Source organism: Lactuca saligna, chromosome 3 (assembly GCF_052625555.1).
Source record: "Lactuca saligna cultivar CGN05327 chromosome 3, ASM5262555v1, whole genome shotgun sequence".
In the NCBI taxonomy this organism is placed as follows: domain Eukaryota; kingdom Viridiplantae; phylum Streptophyta; class Magnoliopsida; order Asterales; family Asteraceae; genus Lactuca; species Lactuca saligna.
The window spans coordinates 150,253,394-150,278,411 of record NC_136419.1 but is presented as its reverse complement, the minus strand read 5'-3'; the positions used below and the strand labels follow the sequence as shown (position 1 = coordinate 150,278,411).

At 33.8% G+C, this 25,018-nt stretch overlaps 1 long non-coding RNA gene across 3 annotated transcripts; it reads right to left on the bottom strand.

Annotated features, from left to right (window-relative positions):
- Positions 1 to 20,821: 20,821 nt before the first annotated feature.
- On the bottom strand, positions 20,822 to 24,775 carry LOC145037371 (uncharacterized). Of its 3 annotated transcripts, none has more exons than XR_013678797.1 (6): positions 23,984 to 24,775; positions 22,652 to 22,787; positions 22,101 to 22,201; positions 21,903 to 21,998; positions 21,131 to 21,258; positions 20,822 to 20,986 (listed from the first exon to the last, which is right to left on the bottom strand). It is a non-coding gene; the product is annotated as an uncharacterized LOC145037371 (long non-coding RNA). The 3 variants fall into 3 exon arrangements; XR_013678798.1 differs by lacking the exon at positions 23,984 to 24,775 and adding an exon at positions 22,859 to 23,964 and having other exon boundaries at positions 22,101 to 22,204; positions 22,652 to 22,760; XR_013678796.1 differs by lacking the exon at positions 23,984 to 24,775 and adding an exon at positions 22,859 to 23,960 and having other exon boundaries at positions 22,652 to 22,760.
- Between the last annotated feature and the right edge of the window lie 243 nt (positions 24,776 to 25,018).

Here is a 25,018-nt window from a genome sequence, read left to right as displayed (position 1 = left end):
TAACTTGTAACATTCATATAAATCATGGCAGTTTAAAACTTTTTAAATCATTCAAAAACCAACAATTATTATAAATTTGTTTTCAAAATAGTTCCATATCAGAGTATCCCAGAAACAAAGTCATAAAATGAAAGGAGGTGCACGATCATGCCTTCGCCTTCCCGTAACTATCCGAAGTACTTGAAACAAAATCAAAAACAGTATGCCCGAAGCTTACTCAGCTCCCCCAAAATACCGATACATAACAAATAGCACATATACAAATAACAACATGTAATAGGTCCACAAATCTATAGACTGGATTACCCCTGAGCCCACAGTGTGAGTCTAGCTTGCCTTTCGGGCCTACAGCTCACATCTGGCTTGCCGCCGAGCCCACACCATAAGTCTGGATTGTTCTCAAGCCTATATCTTATGACTGGCTTGCTCCCTCAGTCCTTGGACTGGAATACAAAAGATTAGCATACAGTACGAGTCGGGCATGCCCTGACCGACACTCAGCTCGTATTTGGAATGCTCAAAAGTCCTCAGTATCTGTTTGGCATGCCCTGCCCGACCCTCAGCTCATATCTGGCATACTCTAAGGTTTGTTGTCTACCGCATGGAGCAATACAACTTCAACCCATCCCACACAACATGTCGACATATAACAGCTAAAGGCACATACAGATAACAAAACAATAACATAGGTTGTCCTATAGATCTACCAAAATGACATAGCAACTCACCTGCATAACTATGTCAAACTCAGCGTATCATTAACTACTAGGATATCAGATCCAGTGGGCCAACCTTGGTGCCTTCGACCCTTAAGTATAGTGAGGACAACTCACCTTGCAAGTAGCTCGGGATGATAAATGTAAAACTTCACAAATGCAGCTCCAAACTCAACCACCTACATCCGCCAATGATCCACCTTCATAAATTCCCAAACTACTATAATACCCCTCTAAAGTCAAACTGGTCAACCCTTGGTCAAATTCAAAGTCAACAGTCAAGGTCAACAGTCCATGTTGACCTAAATCGTCGAGTGTAGCCCATTGACTCATTGAGTTCTTCTAGAACTCGAGAAATTGTGAAAATCCTGGTTGACTCGCTGAGTTTCCAGACAACTTGGCGACTCCATGCAATGTCCAAACGTCAGGAAAACCCTAAGTAACTCGTCTAGTCGTCTCACTGACTCGTGGAGTCCATGCAGAAACCAACAATGAACAATCTTCATTTGACTAGTCGAGTTGACCATGCAACTCGTTGACTCCTTCATTCTATTTCTCATTCAAACGTTTTTAAGTTACCCCAAAGCTCCAAATTGTAGATCTAGCTTCTTAGGGCATGGTTTCTACGTAAAGTTGCAAACTTTACGCGCATGCAAGGTCTTAAATGCCAAAACCAAGCTAATGGATACATTTAAACCAAAGAGAAGGGCCAAAGCTTATGAATTCAATAAATTTATAACTATTAGGACTTAGAGGAGTCCAGATCTGAAGTAACAACTTTAGATCATGCCCAATACACGAAATAACCCACAAATATGCTAAAAATGGCCTTAAACCCAAGAATAAGGAGATCTAACACTAAAATGATCAAGGTAACAGCTTGTTACCTTCAAATGGAAGCCAAAACAATGCAGATGTTGGATCTATAAGCTCCTTCCCGTTCTAACCTTCTGAACCTTCAAACTTCTTCAACATATGCACCAAAAACACTCCCTTAGCCTCAGAAGCACAAAGAAGTAGTAAAAAATGGGTATGGTTTCTTTATCTAGGTAATGAGGTGATAAGGGAGGCCAAAGTATGCGGGTTAAATCCATTAAATAAGGTGAAAACCCTAAAAATTTGGGTTTTCGTATTCAGCTCCTACTCGTCGAGTTGCGGTCCTCCAACTCATCGAGTAGACCTCATAAATCATGCGGCCTGATCCACTTCTACATGACGAATTGGGGCATCCAACTCGTCGAGTAGGTCCAAGAATATGACTAATAAGCTTATAATTTTTATACCTGGGAGTCCGGGTGTTACAATATTATCGTCTCACAATTACTCGTGATAAATTCCATGAAGTAATTCTCTCAGCATGGGTTAATCCAATACTTAAGTTCTCCATTTCAAAAGTACTCAAGAATATTGCAGCAAACCTTTTCTATTTCTGTACACTTAGATAATCTATAGTCCAATTTATGACAGTCTTGATTCATTAATTACTTCCAAAAGTATGATTGACTGTGGATGTTTGAATAAACTAATTATTTAGGAAGTAAAACATCCACAATGAAACACAATAATAAGCAATTCACAAAAGATCGTAAACAATACTCATAAATAAATCTCTATTATTTATTCAACAAATGTCAATTACATTTGTTTTGTTACAAATTTCTAAATATCTATCTAACTACTAAAACTAATATCATCCTTCAGACCAATGCTCCTTGCATGTTGAACATGCTTAACCCTACCCAGACCCTTTGTGAGGGGATCTGCAGGTTTCTTTTCTGATAATACCCTCTTCATGACAAGCTGTCCTTCTTCTACTCAATGTCTGATGAAGTGGTATTTTCGGTCGATATGTATTGATCTACCATGATCTATTGGTTCCTTGGTTAAGGCAACCACTCCTTCATTATCACAGAAAATATCCATCGGATCCTTTATGGTTGGCACAACTCCAAGGTGTCTGATGAAGTTTTTCAACCATATAGCCTCCTTTGATGCTTCACTTGCAGCTATGTATTTCGATTCATACGTAGAACCAGCTAAGGTTTCCTATTTGGAACTTTTACAAGTTACTGCTCCTCAATTAAGGGTAAACACCTAGCTGAATGAGAACGAAAGTTGTCTATGTTTTTCTGAAATTTGGCGTCACTATACCCAGTTACTCTCAAGTCATCAGTGCCACCAAGCACAAGCACCCATTCCTTAGTTCTTCATAGATAATTACGAATATTCATGACTGCTATTGAATGAGCATTTCCCATATTTCCATAATATCAACTAACCATTCTCAAAGAAAAATCCACTTGAGGATGAGTACATGTCATAGCATATATACTCGATCCAACAACAAAACCATATGGAACTCGACTCATTTCTACTATCTCATCATTAGTACTCGGTCTCTGAGTCTTACTCAGTATGGTATTTCTTTGAATAGCTAACTCTCCTTTCATGGAATTCTCCATGCTAAATCGTTTTAACACTTTATCCAAATATGTACTTTTACTAAGTCTAATTATTCATTTACTCCTATTACTCAAAATCCTTCTCCCTAGGATATAGGCAACCACTCTCAGATCCTTCATAGTGAAACAGTTTCCTAGCCAAGACTTAACTTCTTGCAAAGTTGGAATGTTGTTTCGTATAAGGAGTTTGTTATCAAACATACAACACCAAGAAGGTCACTATACTTTCACTAGCTTTGACATATATAGAAGATTCATCATCAATTATATAGAAGTCAAAATCTTTAACTTTATCGTCAAAGTAAAGATTCCATCTGCGAGAAACTTGTTTCAATCCTTAGATTGTTTTCTCAAGCTTTAACACTCTATTAGGGTTCTTAGCATCCAAAAAACGCTCTGTCTGATTCATGTAATCATCCGCAGCCAACTTCCTATTAAGGAAAGCGGTTTTGACATCTATCTACCAAATTTCATAGTCATGAAATGTAGCTATAACAAACATTACCCTAATAGATTTAATATTAGCTACTAGTGAGAAGGTCTCATAATAGTTAACCCCTGGGGTTTGAGTAAATCCTTCACAACCAGTCGGTCCTTGAAGGTTTGCACCTTTCCATCCATATCAGTCTTCTTCTTGAAGATCCATTTGCACCCAACTATGTTATAACCTGGTACATTAGTAACCCAATTCCAAAATTGGTTGTCATGCATGGACTTGATCTCACTGTCCATTGCCTCTTTCCACTTTGCAGACTCAGGGCACTCCATTGCTTCGATATATTTAGAAGGTTTATAAAAATTTACCAGTGTACTATCACTCATAAACGTATCACCATCTGTAGTAATATGGAAACCATAAAACTCAGGAGGCATTCTAACTCTACTGTAATGTCTAAGAGGTAACGACTTGTAAATTGGTTCAACTAGAATTTCTTCCTCAGGTTAAGCCATAGCAGGTTCAAAGGTTCCTTCATCATTTCACTCTTCAATTTCTTCGAGATAAATTTTACTCCCACTGTCCTCTTTAGATATGAGTTCTCTCTCTCTCTCTCTCTCTCTCTCTCTCTCTCTCTCTCTCTTTTGTGCGCATGCAAAAGACTCCCCTTCATGCAACAAAGACCACGTTTTAACTAGGTTTGTAGAATAATTATCCAAATGACTTTTGTGGGTAGAAAATGAAATTACATCTCTCACTACGAGGTTCAAGCTTGTCATGAGTCTCTCGCCTAACGAAATTTTTACAACCCTAACCCTTGATATGTGCCAACGAGGGAACCTTCCCTGTCCACATCTCATGAGATGTTTTGGTAACCTTCTTTATTGGGACAAGATTAACAATATGGGCGGTAGTCTCTAAGGCATACCCCAAGAATGATATTTAAAGTGAAGCTCGACTCATCATGGAACGAACCATGTCCAACAAGGTTTGATTATGCCTCTCAGCCAGACCATTAACTTGTGTTGTCCTAGGAAGTGTCAATTATGAAACAATTCTACATTCCTTGAGGTATTCATGGAACTCGATACTCACAACCTCTACCAGAACTAAGCATCTTGATCGTCCTGCCCAATTGATTATTGAATTCTTGTTTGAACTCTTTTAATTTTTCAAAGGTTTCTGACTTATGCTTGATTAAGTAGATATAGCTATATCTGCTATAATCATTAGTAAAAGTAATATAGAATCAATTTACATCCCTTGTGGTGGATCTGAAGGGCCCATACACATCTGTGTGTATGAGATCCAACAATCCTTTACCTCTGTCAGAAGAACTAGTGAAAGGTGATTTAGTCATCTTTCCTAGTAAACAAGACTCGCATGTATCATCTGACCTTAAGTCAAATGATTCCAACATTCCATCCTTTTTTAGTTGGGCAATGCGTTTCTTGTTGTTATGTCCAAGACAAAAATGCCACAAGTATGCTTTGTCTAAACCATTAAACGAATCACTTTAAGCAACACTACTACCTAAATTGTCTACAACCATCACAACTTCATTCACATCATCACAAGGTAATGCTTCAAAATAAAGTACACCATTTTTATAAGCATAAATGGATCCAAACTCATTATCAAAATAATATAAAAAACATTGTCTATATAAATCATGAAATGAAATGATGCTTCTAGTCATCTCTTACGAGTAGCAATAATTGTTCAAATCTAAACATAACCCACTACTAAGCACTAAAGAATAAACACCAATCTTGGTAACAGGTGATGATCTCCTATTACCCATGACCGGGTTCATTCTCCTATTTTCCACATCCTCACTTCTTTTTAGCACCTACAAATCAGAACAAATGTGAAAAACACATCATGTATCTAGGACCCAAGAATGAGAATATGATGAGTTTTTATATAAGATGATGAAAATACATGCCGAGGTTGGCTTCACGTTGCCATCTTTTATGTTTTCCAAGTATTTGGGGCTACTTCATTTCCAATGTCCTTTCTCATGGCAGTAGAAGCAAGTAGCCATCTTAGGATTAGAAGCTGGGTGAGATTCTAAATTAGTCTTTCCTTTGGAACCATTACTTGAGGACCAGTTTGAGACTTTACCTTCCAATTTTGCTTAAGAGGACCTTTTCTCTTCTTCCCCTTTCCTTGCCATATAGCCAAGACAGGATTAGTAGTAGTAGGAGTGGATGAAACACCTTTTCCCTTCATTCCACATTTAGCAATTCACAACAGGTTTTGAAGTTGAGCAAATGTGTTTTCTTGGTTGTTCAAATGATAATTCATGATGAACTGATCATAACAACTGGACAATGAGTGCAAGATTATATCAATAGCCAATTCCTCATCAAAGTTCACATTGAGCTTCACCGGGTGTTCCATATATCTTTGCATTCTTTGCAAGTGGCTACTGACAGACTCTCCGTCTATCATTTTGCTAGTGATGAGGGACTTTACTACTTAATATTTTTCGCCACGAGCTTGTTGTGGTACTTTTCCACCATTTCCTTGTTCATCTCGTATGGCCATTAATCCTCATCGAACCTTTGAAGCTCATTTGTCATAGTAGCTACCGTGATGCTTGCCACTTTGGTAGCATCATTGTAGTGGCTCTTATACTCAACTTTTTCTTTAGGAGTAGCTTTAATTTCGTCAATCTCAAGCAGTTCCTTTTCGTGTACATATTCTTTATCCTCGAAGATTAAAGACATCTTGATGTTTCACATCCAATCATTGTAATTAGTGCCATCAAATATAACCCTCGAGCAAATGTTCAAGAGTGAGAAGTTGTTGGAGGAGTTGTGGTTGGATGAGGAATCAGAAGCATCATTGGGAGTTGACATCTGAAAAAGAAAAAGGACAAGGTTTAGTTAGATAATAAGATTCCCAAATATAACACCCAAATAAAATATTAAGTCTAGGTTCCAACTAGATATTTTTACAACATAGAAAAGGGATGTCATAATCTCTTTGTGAAATAAATATGAAGGTAGGTAAATTCGATTTACCAATTTCACTACGAAAATGTAATTTTAAACAAATTAGGTTTTAAATGAAATTCATAGATCTTTTAAGACTCATTGAACTATTCAATGGTATTTTTAATCTCGATTATGCTCTTCCATTTGTGACTGGGATGCCGAGTATTACAAACAAGATGTGGAAAACTATGCACATTATCTTGGTAATCTCGATGTTATTTACCTTCTAATCAATGTGTCAGTTAGCCACACATGCTCATCAATATATGATAATTTATGAGATACCCAATGACACCCTTTATTAGTCCACTAGGCGAATATCTGCGTGTTGCATGGAATAAAATTATATAATTAAAAATTAGCAAATACATTTTGAAATTAATTATGTTATTAATACTAACTATGAAATAATAGTTTCTAGTAGTAAATTGTCATGTAAAATTTTAATGAGTTTTTACCATGTTATAACATCTTATTAAAATCATATCATTTAATAGTCATTACTCGGAACTGACTTATGAATAAAAATAAATATAATTGTCGATTTAGTGTTACTTTTAATGCTACAAACAAGTAATTTAGACATTACTTATTTTATATTTTTTATGGTAACATAATATAATTGATAAGTTTATGTTATTTTTAACTATTAGTATTATTAATGGTTATGATTTCAAAACAATTTATTTGGACAATTTTCAATTATTAATAAAATTTAGTTTTGGAAAACATAAGGAATCCATCTTAACATTTTGCAAAATATAAGGAAATATTCTTCAGTTGTGGTGCTTGAATTTGTTCACCATTGGTTAGTTGTCGTACCATGAAGAAAATCATCTCATGTTTACTTTTTTTTCACTCATAAGGCAATATTACCCTAAAAAAATGATGAATCATCCAAAAAGTTAAATAAAAAACTAATCAACTTCAATACGTTTGTTCGAAAAAACAAACATGCATTATAAGAAATTGAACTTTAAGTATATATGTTTTCTTCACATCATTATAAAAAATTTACCTTGAAAATACATTTGTTTTCTTCACATCAATCATTTTTTTAAAGCTTCTAAACTAACATACAACCAGCTCAAATCCTACCAAAATAATCTACCAACTTGAACTATATATATATATATATATCTTAATATTAATCAGTTAGAGTCATAAGTATCATTAGATATAATAATTTAAAAACACTTGAATTGTAATTCAAAGTAATTATTAGAAAGAAATATGAAAAGGCATAAGTTTCAAATGGATGTGGGCTTGGAAAAATATTTCCCTTATAAGTATATATAGATATTAGTGTGTAGGTTAACCATGCACGCTCCACCTCCACTAACGAGTTGTATAAAGTGTAATATGCAATTTCATGGAATAGCATCAATTTCACATTTTTCCTGAAGTAACTAAGATTGAGAAGATTGAGAATTTATGAAAAACATTTAGTTACTTCATTAATTTCATTAAGTTATTAATGAAAATTAAGTGTCCTATCAAACCCGTTCGGCTAACGACCCTCCACCAATCAAGGAAGCGGTGGATGAGAGAGGACACCCATTCAACGACCATTTTATAGGCAGTATCCTTAAACCCCTCTTATAGATCGGATTCGTGAATAAGGTATACTAGCGGTTCAACTGGCTTGTCTTATATATAGTAATATTATACCTTTAATGTTAAATAAAATATAAGGGTGTATTTTTAAACATTTCAAAAATACTAAAGTCATATTTTAAATTTTCAAAATTAATATCCAATTATTTAAATTAAAAATAATTACCAATTATCAATTTTAGATAAGAATATCGTATTACGATTTAAAATATGCAGATTCATACAATTAAACAATATTATAAAAGGTAATTATCCCAATCCATTTTAAAACATATCAAAACTTAAAATTTTGCATCTGACAGCTTACCACGTCATGATAAACAATAACCATGTTATGGAAAGGAAAAAATCGTAGGCACCAAGACTTGGTGAAGAACACCACGTCATGGTGGCGGAACAGGAATCAGATTCTGAAAAACTTTTACTTGTTCAAGTTCATATTAGTATCATTCTAAAGAAAACTAAACCTATGCACTGATACCACTAATGGGTTTCTAACATGACATACAATCCTATGTATGCATGCAACCCTAAGAGATCTATGTCTTCTCTAATTGAACATACAATAGGAACAACATGATGCAAACCCTAGATCTATGATAAGTAATCAAATTCACACTATAAAGAGTTATGATACATAACTTTGATTGTTATGTAGTAATAACAATCCAATAACCTTGAAGATCTTGAAGCTTGAGAGCAAGTGTCACAAGTGTAACACCTCTAATAAATCACAAACACACTTAGCAAGAGGATGAGTTATGACAGGGAGGAGGAACCTTCAATTTTAAACTATAACTCTCTAGGGTTTCTAGTGGCCGAAAATTAACAAGGGTATGAGTCTTTATATAGTGAGGTGACTTAGAGCCAAAGCTAGGGTTAGAAGTAGAAAACCCTAATTGCTTTTCTTATGGACCAAGCAAACCTGAAACCTTCCATTCATATGCTATTAGATATAAATTATAGGGCTTTCCTAGAATATTTCGTTCAAGCCTCTTTAGGAGCGTTCTAATGGTTCTTTCCTCAACTATCAATAAATTGCCAAACAGCCCCTACTGCTTTAATTAATTCAATTAATCCCAAAATTAATTCCAGTTAATTTCTAATTAAATATTTATTAAATAATATGATTTCTAAATAATATGTTATTTCCATAATACATTAATAAATCATTCCTTTCAATTTATTAATCAAATAATAAATTCTTCCTTTTCCTCAATAGGTCATCCTCTCTAGTTGCTAGTTTGAAAACAACTCAAAAAGATTGTGTTACTATCAGTTGAAGTATATATCAATTATAATTATGGGCTTAGACACCTAATCCAACAACACTTTCCCTCATCGAATATCTAATCAGTCCCTGTGTGGTTGTTTGTTACAAACATATTATGGAAAATCAATACACAACTGATTTTAGAACACAACCTTATGCATCTTCACTTGAAAAATATGAAATATATCCACCTTAAAATTACTCATTACATGATCCATGGAGTAATCTTCAAGTGTTTTTAGTCTAATACTTAAAATCTCTATTTTAAATAGGCAAGCATATTAGTCGTATAATATGTTATGCTCCTTTTTTATGAACAATCTACCAATGCTCCTCTGTAATCTTGAATTGCTACTTACTTCCAAGAGTAGGACAAATTGTGGGAGTTTTGAATAAATTAAGATTTTCTAAGTGGTTCAAAACATGACAAAGAGAACACAAAATATATTAATCCAAATGGTTTCAAAAGATTATTATTAAGTCCCCACAAAACTATCACCAGATCTAGATAAAACACAATTTGTATCAGTTCCAATATATCAAACTACAAACTAAGTTTTCAAGTCAATGTAATAGAAAATCTAATGCCTATGGATCTAGAATTGGCATCATAATGTTTTGGTTAGTAGATCAGTTGGATTATCCTTACATTGTACATAACTCACTATGATATCTCTGGCCTACAAAAGCATTTTGTTGTAGTGGAACCTTCTAAGTATATGTATTGAGTGCATGTGATTTCATGGTTCTTTAGCTATATCAATTGCACCCCCATTGTTTCAGAAGATCACAACTGGTTTGGATATGCTACACATAACACCCAAATCATTGATGAACTTCTTCAACCATGTTTTCTCTTTCACAGCTTTACTAGCTACTATATTCTTCGACTCTATCCTCAAAATTGCTATGGTATCCTGCTTATAACTTCTCTAAGTCACTTACTCTTCAATAAGTAAGAATACAAAACTCGAATGAGATCGAGAGTCATCTATATTAGTTTTGAAACATGAATCCACATAACCCTTTACATCCGGTGCTTCTTTAGCAACATAGATCAAGAACATATCCTTAGTCCTACTAGGATACTTTAGAACATTCTTCGCTTTCACCATATAACTTGAAATTGACTCATGATGATTTAGTCGGATGAATCGTCAAGAGGAATAGATATCATGATCTTGATCCTATAGTAGAAGCATATGGGATTGGACTCATATTATCCAGTTCCTCACTAGTACTGGGACATTGTGTATTACTCAGCGTTGGGCCATGTTGCATAGGTATAAATCCTCTTTTAGATTTTTGATATTTAATTTCTTCAAGATTTTTTTCCTAGGATATACTTTGGCTAAGTCTAGTTAATTTCTTATATCTAGCTTTATAGATCTTAATACCAATTATGTACATGGCATCTCATTTGTGCTTTAAAGTGAAACATTTCCTAAACCAAGCTTTTTCACTTTGCAAACTTAAGATGTCGTTTCTTATGAGTACTATTTCATCGATGTAAAAACTAGAAGGACTACTATGCTCTGAGTAGTTCTTACATACACATGTTTCCCATCTTCATTTCTTAAGACACCAAACTCTTTGATGTTCTCATCAGAATAGATGTTCCACCTACGAGATGTTTTTTTGGGTCCATATATGGATCTATCAATCTTTCATACTTTATTCAGACATTTGGACTGTATAAAATCTTATGGATGAGCCATGTAAACAACTGGAATTAGTTTTCCAATAAGTAAAGCAGCCTTTACATCCATTTGCCATATTTCATAGTCATGGTTGTTAGAACTTTGTTTATAGCATAAAAAGCATTATCCAACATGGGATAAATAAAGAATGACTAGCTTTATATGATTTTCTCTCTACATATTCTTAAATGAATAAAGTAAGACAAAAAGTCTTTTGGGCTAGAATTGTAGTTAATTAGAATCTAATTTTGGTTTTCAAATAGATATGATGGTTGGCAGTTTTAACAACTATTTGACATTCTATAAGTAGATCATCATTTCACAGATTAATGGTTGAACATATACACAAAACACCACTCTCTTTCTCTCTTTTTTTACTAGGAAATCAATGAACATGGAGAATTTAGACATAATCAATTTTTTTTTGTGGTTCATTATTGTATCCTATAGATATATCTCTACCAGGGAAATTTTTGTGTTAGGATCCTATAAAGCAGGCATCAATCTTCTTTTTTTTCATGCTTGTGAATTTGTTATAAACATCAAGATGGTGGGTACCAAATCTATCTTCATACAAGTGGATGAACTTCAAGTAATTGCTCACGATCTTGAAGTTGAAAGTATAGGAATGAACTCTAACTTACTTGTTGGTTTAATCATTGAAAAGGTCCCTCCTTTGAAGAACTTCAGATCATACCTTAATTACTTAATTGATGGCATGAGTTTTAAGCATTTTTTGTTAAAGAAGATAATAGATGAAATGAGATGGATAATGCAAATTTATTGGAAATAAGTTTAAACTATGTTGGAGAAGCAAGTACTTCAAAAAAAATCATAACAACAAGAAAGGGAATACGTGCTCCAAAAACTCTTCCGATGATGCAAAAAGCCACGGTGTTAATGCTAATGCAATAATGGGCACTATTATCCTCTCTTCTATGTATGTGCATGATCATTCATTTTTATGGCACTCTCAATTGCCTCATGTCATTTTTCATTCCATTCAAAGAAAGGAAAATTTTGGCATGTTAGCAATATGTTCATTAGATAAAACAAAAAACGTGAATTTTGTGTAAAATCAAAATCTAACAAAGTCCTCATAACGTTGTAGAAAATCTAATGAAAATTTTGACTTAATCCACTCTGATTTATGTGATTTAGAGCAACACTGACAAGATGAGGAAAGAATAATTACATATCTTTTATTGATGATTGCAGCAAAGATTACTATATTTACTTGATCAATACCAAAGGTTAAGGCTTGAATTCTTTTAAGAATTATAAGGCTGAATATGAAAATCAACTTAATAAAAGGATCAAAATTTTAAGGTCAAACCAAGAAGGAGAATATGAGATGAAAGGATTTGAAAAATTATGTTCTTTACATGGTATTATACGTCAAACAACCACTACATAAACTCCTGAACAGAATGGAGTGGTTGAAATGAAGAATAGAACATTTAAAAGCATAATTAATTCAATGTTAATTACTTTTGGAGCACCATACAATTCGTGTGGAGAAGCAAGTCCTACAGAAAATTCAATACTTAATAGAATTCTTCATAAAAAAGAATGATAAATCACCCAATCATATATGGAAAGGGAGATTACCCTCTTACAACAGATGAAAGTGTGGGGTTTCCACGCTAAGGTATAAGTACCTCTTTGTAAGAGGACCAAATTTGGACTGAAAACCATAGATTCCATCTATATTGGCCCTGCCATGAATAGTGTATCCTATAGTTTCATAGTTTATAAATCATATGTTGATTATATCCGTAACACCACCATCATGGAATCAGAAGAAACTGAATTATTCAAAAATATTATTCCTTTTAAGGATAAAGGGAAAGAGGTTTCCTGCTCTAGGAAAAGACCTCTAGATGATGGACTGAATGGAACCATTCTTTACAAAAATTTACAATCAAATAAAAAAAGTTCTTCGAAGGTTCAAGAAGAGAACTTATAAACTAGAAAAAGCGAATGAGGCAAAATAGCTAAATGATTTGGACCTGGATATATGACCTATATAATTAATAAAGAACCCCAAGATTATAAGGATGGTATGGATTCCTCTGAACCACATTATCAGAAAGAGGTAATCAAAAGTGAGACTGACCCTGTTATGTAAAATAATACTTTGAATTTGGTAGATTTGCCACCTAGTCAAAAACCAATTGATAAATACTTGTATAACTTAGAACAAGTTTTTATCATTTTTCTTAGACGATATGTGTTCATTCTTGGTGGAGCAGATATAACTTAGAAATCATCTAAGAAAAATGATAAATACTTGTTATACAATGGAAGCATAGTTTGTTGCTCTAGAAAAAGCTGATGAAGAGGTTGAATGGATTAAAAGCAAATCCAATTTACAAATCTTTGTTTTCGAAATAGTCTTTATGAGAATTTTCCTAGAAACAATAACAAAATGTGAGGAGCTGTACGATCACGCCTTTGCCTTGCCACGATCCGCTGATGTACCTGAAACAATAAACTGAAACTGTAAGCCTCAAAGCTTAGTGAAATCCCCCAAAATACCCATACTCAAACATATAAATATAATCATAAACAACATATTATGGGTCCAATCAACCATCGGGTTGGAATAACCCAGGCCCTCAACCTTTCGGTTAGAATGCCAACATACTATGGGTCTAATCATCCTCGGGATGGAATACCCCAGGTCCACGACCAATAGGTTGGAATGCCCACATACTATGAGTCCAGTCATCCTCGGGATGGAATAATCCAGGCCCACAACCAATAGGTTAGAATGCCCACATCTATTGGATTTCGCACAAAGCAGAGAAGCCTCAACCAATAAACAAACAATGTGCATATATAATATATAATCACATAACAATCTATAGACAACAAACTGATCTACCGAATCACACCACATATCATATAATATTATCCTACCCTCTAGGATGTCTAACTAACAGATCATACGATATATCACACATTATCATCCTACCCTCTAGGATAGTGATCTAACAGATCATACTAGCATAACATAACCAATAACAATTCAAAGGGTCGGCCTTCGTGCCTTAGACCCTTGAGTATAATGAGGAAGATTCACCTGACTAGAAGTGGCAAAATGTTGAAATTCTAACTGTTGCCTCACTAGAAATCCGAAGCTAACACACATAATAAATACTAGGTTATTACCCAACATCACTCCCTTGGATAAGTGTCCATATAATTCATAAAGTCCATTTCTTTTTGTCGGGCCAAAGCCCAACACCAAGTCTTTATCTTGAAGGTCTATACTCTAAAGTCCATTATTGGCCCAATTTACCAACTTGGGCCCAACCTGTTATTAGGCCTAACCCCATGATCCACTATCATAACCGGGCCCAAAATATCCTATTTGGTGAGTCCAAAAAAGGCCCAATCCATTTAGCCCATAAACCCTAAGCCCATTTAACATGAGCCTAATCAGAGAGCGTATGCGGGGTGTACCTCTCTGGTCATGTTGGGCGTAATGCCGTTCTAAGCTGAATGCCATCGGGATAGTTGACCTCGTACGTTGGGCGTACAGAATCTACGCTGATCGTATGCGGGGTTTTACCAAAACCCTAATAAGTGCTTAATGGGTTAAGCTCTTAAGCCCAAATTACAGATCCATCGACCAAATATGCAATGGGACCATAAAGTTACGGACATTATCACTTTGGACGTCAAGAAAGTCCTTACTCATGGTCATAACCCATTAACACCTTCTCACTTCATGCATGGGAGAAGCCTAACTGTTGGGAACTAATTTTTATCACTTAAGACCTCCCCTAAGGTCTAAAAGGACAACTCATTTCATCTAAGACATCACATTGACCATCTTGGGGATTCTTGGGACAATAAGACTTTCATAAAGCTAGATGTATAGATATACAACTAATAAGCACAAAGTTTAAAGCTTTTTACCTTCTGGAGATTCAATGGCACAAAACAACCTAAGATCTATAGCCTTGCTTTCCCCCTCTAGCTCCTTGGTGCAATGTCTTCACTTCCCTAGGTTCAAAATGCACACCAACTCACACTTTTCACATACACTAGGGTTTGGGACATTTTTTTGAGGTATGGTGGCTGAAGGTAAGAAAAATAATGAGCCATAAGGATGCTTATATAGTCCCCAACCCTGAATATTAGGGTTTTCATCGTACATAAGTAAGCCCGACGTACATGAGTGTACGCCCACCATACTAGGGCGCGTCTAGTACGTGTAGCGTACCCTTATGTACACTCAGCGTACTCCTTCTAGTCCTCATGTTGAAACTTTAGTCCTTATAATCCTTGCGACCCAACACAACCAACTCCAAGGACCAACGGTGATAACTAGAGGTGGCAAAAATTGACACGACACGAAAACCGACACGAAATAAACGGGTTTGAGTAAGATATTTCAACCCGTTTAAATAAACGGGTTGACACGAAACGACACGAAAATTAAATGGGTAAGGTTAGGGTTGAGAATTTCAACTCGAATATGACTTGAAAATGGTCCGTTTATTTATATGCAAGTATTTTTGAATTATTTAAACAAACTAGAGAGATACAAAATCAAAACCATAAGTAAAGAAAGCCTTCGAATTAAATTGTTTTGTAATGTTGAAATGACTTAGCCATCTAGATCAAGATTTCATTTCAATTTTTCATTCTCTCCAAAACTATCCAGTCTCTTTCACCACTCTCGCATCCTCATGACCTTTGTCATCCGCCTCCCCAACTCCCACTCTTTTAATTTTTTCATCTGAACTTGCTAGACTTCAACTATTTTGCCTCTAAATTATTAGCTTTTCCTTTCTACCTACCTAACTCCTACTCTTTCAACATGCTCAATCTTTTAACCTCACATGACACGACATATTTCCAGCTATAGCCTTAACCCGAAACCCAACACGAACTCGACACGAAAATAAACGGGTTAACACGACACGACATGTTAATTAAATGGTTCGGGTTAGGGTCAAGCACTTTCAACCCGTTTAGTGTTTCGACACGACACGATTGCCACCTCTAGTGAAAACTAATAAAAGGAAGAAGGGTTTTCAGGATTTACATGCTAGGTTCGTGGCGTTACAACTTGTTCATAGAAACATTGACATAATTGATAGTCATTGATCCTGTGCTGTGATCACTAGACCGACAACTTCTTGAAACTCTCCCAATAAGTATAAATTATATTTTTCCTTCTTTTTTATGGCAAGCATTTATTTGTGGAGGTTGGATACTTTCGCTTTTGGAAAATATTTTTCCAGAAAGATCTTAGCTAACTCGTTCCATGTAGTGAATGATTTAGAAGGGAGATCATACAGCTACACTTTTATTACGTCTTCGATAGAAAAGCAGAATGCCCTGAACTTGATCTGGTCTTCGGTTATAGCGTATGGCTTCATCCCAGAACATACTACGTGAAACTCCTTGAGTAAGTTATACAAATCTTTATTTTCAAGGCCTTGGAAAGTCAAAAGAAGATGAATCAATACATACTTTAGCTCAAAGTTTTGAGCTTCTGGAAAGGTGATACACAAAGGCTATTGTGTAACATCTTGTGTCTCAAAGAGTCTATTCAGGATCATCTCCATGTTTGCTTATAGTTGGTTCTCTTTTAGGATCTGAATCATAAGGTTCAGGTGTTTCGAATTTGATGGAAGATGTGGGTGAGTAAATTTTAAATGGATTGTGGGAAGGTGAGGATTGAGGTGCTTTGGGAAAAGAAGATAAGGTTGTTTCAGGCTTATTCCACAAGGGAGTGCCTTGTGGATTTGTTTGCCCTGAAGCTGGAGAAGATGTTGATACCAAAAAAAAAAAAAAAAAAAAAAAAAAAAAAAAAAAAAAAAAAAAAAAAACATAAACGTTTCTGCTAAAGTGGTTATTTTCTGAGTTTTTGTGTTGTATTCTCTATCTCCAGGTAACACTATAGTGGAGTACATGTCTGTGTAGATTTTGGAATAAAGCGATTAGTGTTTTTCGTGTCCCTAACTATTGCGCCAATTTGTTAACGGCTTGTCACAATGCCTAACAAACAAATAATATAAATAAAATAGTTCTCAAATGCACTAAGGGGTAGTAGAGGAAAGCAGGGTCGAATCCATAAGGACACGTCTTATGGTCTATGTATCTCTTGCGTAAGGCACTCACTAAATTAATAGAAAACAGAATGAGGGGACTTGCTGACTAATAAAACTAAATTGGACAGAATTTTATAAAAGAAAAGAAATGCAAATTAAATACTGGTATAGAATTCAAAAAATGAAAGCAACTTCAGTATCAGAGTGACTCTCCTAATCATGCAAATAACCTTCAACACGATACTTGAACTGTGTACTATTTAAAATGGTATCCTAATCATGCAAATAACCTTTCACATGATACTTGAACTATGTATTATTTAAAATGGTACTAAAAATCATTAATAAGCTCTAAGAATTTTCTTTTACTAAAATGTTTACCCAAAACAGACTCTTTAAATCAAACCTTACTTCTTACTAATTAACCAAATAAACTCTTAATTAATTTAGAAAAGTATCATTAAACACAATGTAAAATTCCCAGTAAAGTCCAATAATTCTCAGAAGCTCGGAAGCGTAAAGACTTGTTAGATCAGTTTATATTAAAGTTAACCCTAACACAGGATTAATCTAATTTATGTTAGTTTTATTGATTAATAAAGACAATTTGTCACACCCCCACCATCTGCGGAAACATCCAGGTGCGCGAAGCAAATCAGTGATCACATTTATTGAACATACATTGAACAGTATAAAATAAAATCTTCTATTATTACTGAAATAGAAAGTACATCGACCGTTGCTAAATCACTAGATACGCCTAACAAATTCGTGTTTACAATGGTATAATAAAATAATGGAAGCTCTTGTATTCAGGTCCTTCCATCCTGTTAATAAACCTAAGCATTCAAACGTTAAGATACATCAACAAAATTGTTGGTGACTTCTACAGGTTTTGACACAAAGTATTTTGATAATCAAAAGTGTTTTATAAAATTTAGCTGGTTGATCAGCTTTTATAAATACTTACTTTTCTATCAAAAGTATAAAATAAATAGGTTAACAAAATGTATTTGGACTCATTCATAAATATAATATGTTCAAATCCAGAAGTACAAAATTTGGAAAAATACACATAAGTAAATCAAACTTATATCAAAATTATTCAAAATTATACGATTCCCATGACCAAAATGATTTTTATATAAGGAATTTGAATGCCAATTCATATAAAATAAAGTCATATCACATCTTATGAAAACCTAGAATAGTCAACTTTACTCTAGAAACCTTGGACAAGCATTTGTATGGTTTATATGTAAAACTCATAAGTTTCAAATTTATAAACTTTGTAAGATAGTGTTGTGGTATTATTTAAGTATTATCTTACTTAATTTAGGAACCGACACTTAACTAGTGGAGCAAACTCCTCCCACATAAATATTGTGTTCTCATACAAGAACAAAGAGTTTATATAAATAACTTATTAGCTGGAAGTTATTAAACTTTAATCAGTCGTGTCGTGATATTAATTAATTGTTACATGTTTTAAGTTATGGTATTGACACTTATCGTTTTGATTCACAAACTATTCCACTATGTATAGTCACATTCAACTAGTGTAAGTGAACAAAAGCCACATACAAACACAATATTGATTCTATACGCTAACAAAAAAAACTGGATTATATATGAACTCATAATCGAACTCGTGACACTATACTTTTTGCACCGGCTCCATAATAGGGCATGCTAAATTCATTCACCTCGTTATAACATGTGTTAATGTTCAATGAAACTAAATGTCAGTGCCTAAATTCGTGTCGTCAGACATTAGTTGTAGATAGCAACTCCAAGAGGGCGGTCGAACGATATAAGAACAATAGTATGACACTTATACATGTCATTAGTCGTTCCTTGCAAATTAAGGATTATGAAATAACGGGTTTTCCACTAGGACACACAGTTTTACTATACCTAATAACATAACCCAAATGGCTTAGGAAACGAACCATTAATATGGCTTTAGAAACAAACGTGACACCTATAGGGAGACCCTGGAGTTTTGGATCCTAACAATGTGTAGTCCTAAACTTCCTGTTATAAGATTATTGAATATTTATGATTTTGTTGTTTAGGAAAAATATTTAATTGAAGTTTTCAGTATTTGAGATACGTAAGACTTAACAGATTTCTAAATTTCTATTGTCTGTTACGACAAAATTTGGGCAACATAACGACTGCTTTTATAATATGTTTGAGGCTTTAACCAACATGAAACCAACAATTCTCATGATATTTATTATTCACGGTAAAATATTTTGCAAATAACGATTCTTAAGACTTTAAGTCGATCATGTTATTTATTGCAATAGAAACTCATAACTTAGTAAATATGAGTTACATTTTTGTAATTAATATAATATATATTAATAAATTTAATATCATTTTTACATAACTTATATATATATATATATATATATATATATATATATATATATATATATATATATATATATTTAAAGTTAAATTTCGATAATTTTAACTATTAATTATACAATTTCATAAATTTGTCTTTTCTACCAAAATATGACAATGTATTTTCATTTTATACGCAAGTAATATTTTTGATCATTTTCATTTCTGTAACTTATAATATCAATTGTGTTATTATAGCAATTTACTTATAATCTTGTGATTTTTCTTAATAAATAGAAAAGAGCCCCCGCATAGCATGGGTTGGATTTGGATTAAACAACTATCGAAATGAGGTAATAGTACATGGTTTATTCATTTATTTATTGGAAAGAAAAGTTTATCTAATCATTGGATGTTTTTTCATTAGAGGATGGTACATTGTTATCCTCTTATGGATTGACCCGATCATGAATGCCATATTATCCTCCATCGAAACTTGTATTACACTTTTACAAATGTAATGTCATTAGTGATCACACTCATACCACATTCCACCATTTCAAACTACAATAGTACATTGCCTAAATAGACAAACAAAGTTACCATACCAGTGAAGGAGGAACTCCATCTAAATCATCATGAGATCCTTTCTGGGAGTCTGATATACTCATAGGTTGACCCCCTTTTCCTTTATTGAAACTTGACTCACCCATATAGTCATTGAACAATGAAAACAAACATAAAACCCGACAATGTCAACATACTTTCAATTATATGAGGACTTCATGAGTAAAATTGCAAAAATATGAAATAATTCTATCAAACTACAAATAATAATATTTGGAACTATGAACTATAAACATTTGCATAATGTTTTTTAAATTAGAAACATACTTGCAATTATATTATGACTTCATGAGAAAACTTGCAAAATATGAAATTATTTTATCAAACTACAAATAAAAATAATTGCAACTATGAAGTATAAACATTTGCATAATGTTGTAGCCATGCAATGAGCACAAAGCGAACTATTCTTTCGCCTTTTACTAAAAAAACATTTGCATAATGTTTTTAAAATTAGAAGCATACTTTCAATTATATTAGGACTTCATGAGTAAACTTCCAAAAATATGAAATAATTTTATCAAACTACAAATAAAAATATGTATAACTATTAGCTATAAACATTTGAATAATGTTTTTATAATAAGAACGTAATTTTTTTTTATAGATTCACACTCATTGTATATGGAACTATGGGTCTCATCAAGCAATTTAACAAACATTGACATGAAATCTGATCACATGCATCCCTTTTTCAAGCATCTCAATTATGCCACTACAAACACCAGAAAAGAAAGTTTAGATAAAGAAGTAGGATGCAGATTTGATACATAAATGAAACCCTTAAATACAAAAATCATAGGAAAAATGAGAAATTTACCAAATCGCCCCTGAAAATCAAACTGACACAAAGTCTAACCTGCTCAGATCGTGTAACTGTTGTATTTTTTTTTTATCTGAATATCCCAATTGCTTGCGTCTTTCTTCACTACAGCCTTGAGATTCACCTAATTTCTTCTCTAAACCAATAGTGTGCTTCTTTTCCAACTGTAACAAAGTCGGCAAGGATAAAAGGTAAAATACCATTTAACAATATCTATTTCACGATTATAGAAAGAAAATCAAGTGCACCAGTTGTATTCGAAAAATAAGTCGAAAAATTAACAACTGGCGAACGAAATCAATATCTAATCTAACTATTTAAGTCACCCCCAGGCGACCTAATGCGATAATGTTTCAAACATTAGATTTTAATAAAAAGCATGAGTTTACTGATTAATTCATAAATCTAGTGGTGTTCTTAATTTTGGAGTGTAAGTAACACTAACACAAATAAAAGTCTGGTTGTTTTAATGAAACTCATACCAGATTACACATTTTCAAAGTAAAATAATAGATTGCCTAAATAGACATAAAAAACAATTTTTAAAAATGTGTTGCTATAAAAGTTTCTATTTAGAAAGCATTCTGATGAAAACAAGTTTGTATTATTACCGATGTCTTTTAGGGATGGGTGTGTTATTAGATGGCAATTTTTTTTTGTTAGCATTCCTAATCTTTAATCAACTACTCTTTTAGGTGCTATTGAAATAGTAAGTGGCTTGAAATGATAAGGACTATTCTACTCCATGGCATCCTAATTATAACAACTTATAATAGTAAATGGGTTGATTATTTGATAACCATTTTACCCTTCATCCTGTGTGACTATTTTACCCATCTATCGAACTCACATCTATCCAAGTCCATCAAGTAAAAGAGCACCAACACTAACAACCGAGTCATCCCTGCCATTCATTCATACAAAGCTTTAAATTTCAATAACCAAAAATATATATAAAAGGCAACAAAAATGTTATAAATTAATTATCTTAAAATTGTTGATTCGCCTTTTATGGCAGGGGGCTGCAATTTTGCAGTCATGATATCGTGATGGGTTCCAGATCCGTCGAAAGGCTGCAATTCTATCTCCTAATTTCTCCATTCTAACCTGCTTAAAACATAGTTTATATATAGTTAGTTAACACCCTTAATAATAGTGTTGTGTCCCAAATAATGAATAGAAAAAGAATAATCACCAATTAGTTAGAGGATGAAGGTAAGTTACAGAAAAAATATGAACAAATTAAGGCCAATACAGTATGAGAATAAAAGAATTAGTTCATGAATAACTTCAAAAGTTTTGATCTAACACATGTTCACACTTAAAAGATGAAGATATAAGATCCAGATTTGTTTACAGATTGACATATATGTGAAAAAGGACAAAGAGCATAAGAGCTTTGTTAAGTAAAAAAATCAAATAAGCAGGCATGAATTATAGAAGTATTTTTGGATTCCTCAACAACACAAGAAAGAGATGTATTAATAAAAAACTGATATTGGCATTTTCACAAACACTTGGAGTGCATCGTTTGAATAGATTATTGTGATTACTAACCTTCTCTAACAAAGAACACTTGCTTCAAATTACTTGGACGGGAAAGAACGAAATTCTGATGAAAACAGATGGTCGAGGTTCGCCTTCACATAAGATGGAAAATGCACGACTGCAGAGAGCACCCAAATATTGAGGTCTTGAACATGAAATTATAAATAAAAACAAAGAAAGGGATTAGAGCAAGGGTTGGATTATGATTGTTATTACCCAATTATGATGGACGCTAGGAATCAATAAGCCAAGAACCAAAATCCAGATAATGGAATATGATAGCGGTAGTGAGAATATGAGCTAACGTCTAGAAAAACTGATGAGCTTGCATGTGCGTGTGATTCAGAAGTTGGAAAAGGAAGCACAAATTTGCTCGATGTTGAACGTAAGTAGGCATGGGGGTGGGGAATTCGTCAGCTTCGCCTCCACCGGCGGGCTGAAATCAGAATCTCGACTGAAATTAGAAGTCGATTTGTGACCGTCACCGGCAGCGCAATCGGAGGAGAGGCGATTGGAATTTGTTAAGCGGTAGAAGAGGTAAAATGGAAAGTGGTGGGTCACTGTACCGATATATGGATCGGTGAATGTTGAATCGATGACAACAATCTTATTTCTATTGGGTGTTTAGGCGGTGGACAGTAACATCAGATAAAAGGAACACATTAAAAAAATTAAAAAAATTTTCTTTTGATCCAATAGGAACAAAGAATTGTTCCTTAAGGAACATAAAATTAATATGTATATAAATTATATTCATATTTCACATAAAGTATTAATATATCATCTTTTAACAATCTACAATAACTTAATAGATTTACCGGTGATTATCACATTTTTAGATTGCTGTTTCATAAACTTTTGACCAATAATAAAATATGATGCTATTTTGTACATAAAACTTGAAAATCATCAAAACTTTAATAGACACATATATTCTTCTCCAAATAATAAAACCGTAAAAGATGGGCCATAAAAACTTAACTCACATTCGATGCGTGATCTCGATTTAGGCTCAATTTTTGTGAAGCTTTTCATGTATAACCGCAAAGTCACATTTCATGGACTTTAAAACATTTTCGGGTTTGTTTTGTAATATTTTAAACTAAAGATACTTCTTTTTAAATGTTTTATATTTAAAAATGGTTGATTTGTAATTTATCTAACAAAGGGGACTAATTTGTGATAGATTAAATCAAAAGGGACAATTTTGATCTTTTAAACAATATAGGGACCATTTATGTAATGACTAAGTCGAACAGGACCCGATATGTAAAGATTTATGTCAAAGAGCTGATTTTTATTTACGACCACAAATACAAGGACTGGTTTTGCCAAAATTACCAAATGTAAAAAGGGGGCAACGGCGTGTCTTCTTCATCTGATCATCAGATCGAGCAAAGGAATGGTCGATCGAATGGAGTCAATCGACTGGAGCTCCAACAATAGTTAAGCAGAACCAGATCGCGAGGAAGAGAGAGTTGATCTCCGGCGGCCCTTTGTGGGTTTGATCTTTGTTGTCTTCTTCACAGATCGGGGAAAGGAGAGGATCGAACAATCGAAGCAGCAAACTGAGGTGCTTCGGTGGTGGCTAATAGATGAACACTAGTCGAGGAAAGAAGACGCAAGCAGCACCTGGCTGCTATCACCGGCAGTAGTGGTGAGGGGTTGCTTGGAGGGCTGAGACGATCGAGCAAAGGGAGGACTTTTCTCAGAGGTTTTTTCTCTGTAAAAAGGGTCGCCGGAGCTGTTTGCGACCGGAGATGGTAGCAACAAACAGGGATGATGGAAATGGGGTGTTTGGGGCTTCCTTTTCGATGAGAAGATAGGGAAGGAGGTGACTAGAACAGTTGACAGCAGCCCATCCTTTTTCTGATTCGTTTTTCCGGCGGAACAAGAGAAAAGAGGGAGAGTTTGAGAGAAAGAGTGATGAAGAAGGAGTGAATGATTGAAGGCAGCTATCGAGTGATCCTTTTGTGATACTTGTGTGATCTATGGGAGATTTGACAGTACATTGCCAAAGTCTTCAAGATATAGTGCTTGTTCACTTTGTGAGTGATAGTTTGTGTGTGTGTGAGTGATGATCGAAAATGAATATTTGAAGTTGGACATTCTCATGTACCTAATAGATCATCACTTTGACATTTTAGGTGTGATCTAATAGGATTTATGCATGTGGTGATGGTTTTGAAGTACTTAAAACAATATCAAAATACTATACATCAATGCATTATGAGTTTAACCTCTATATATATATATATATATATATATATATATATATATATATATATATATATATATATATATATATATATATATATATATATATATATATATATATATATATATATGTGTGTGTGTGTGTGTGTGTTTGCAGTG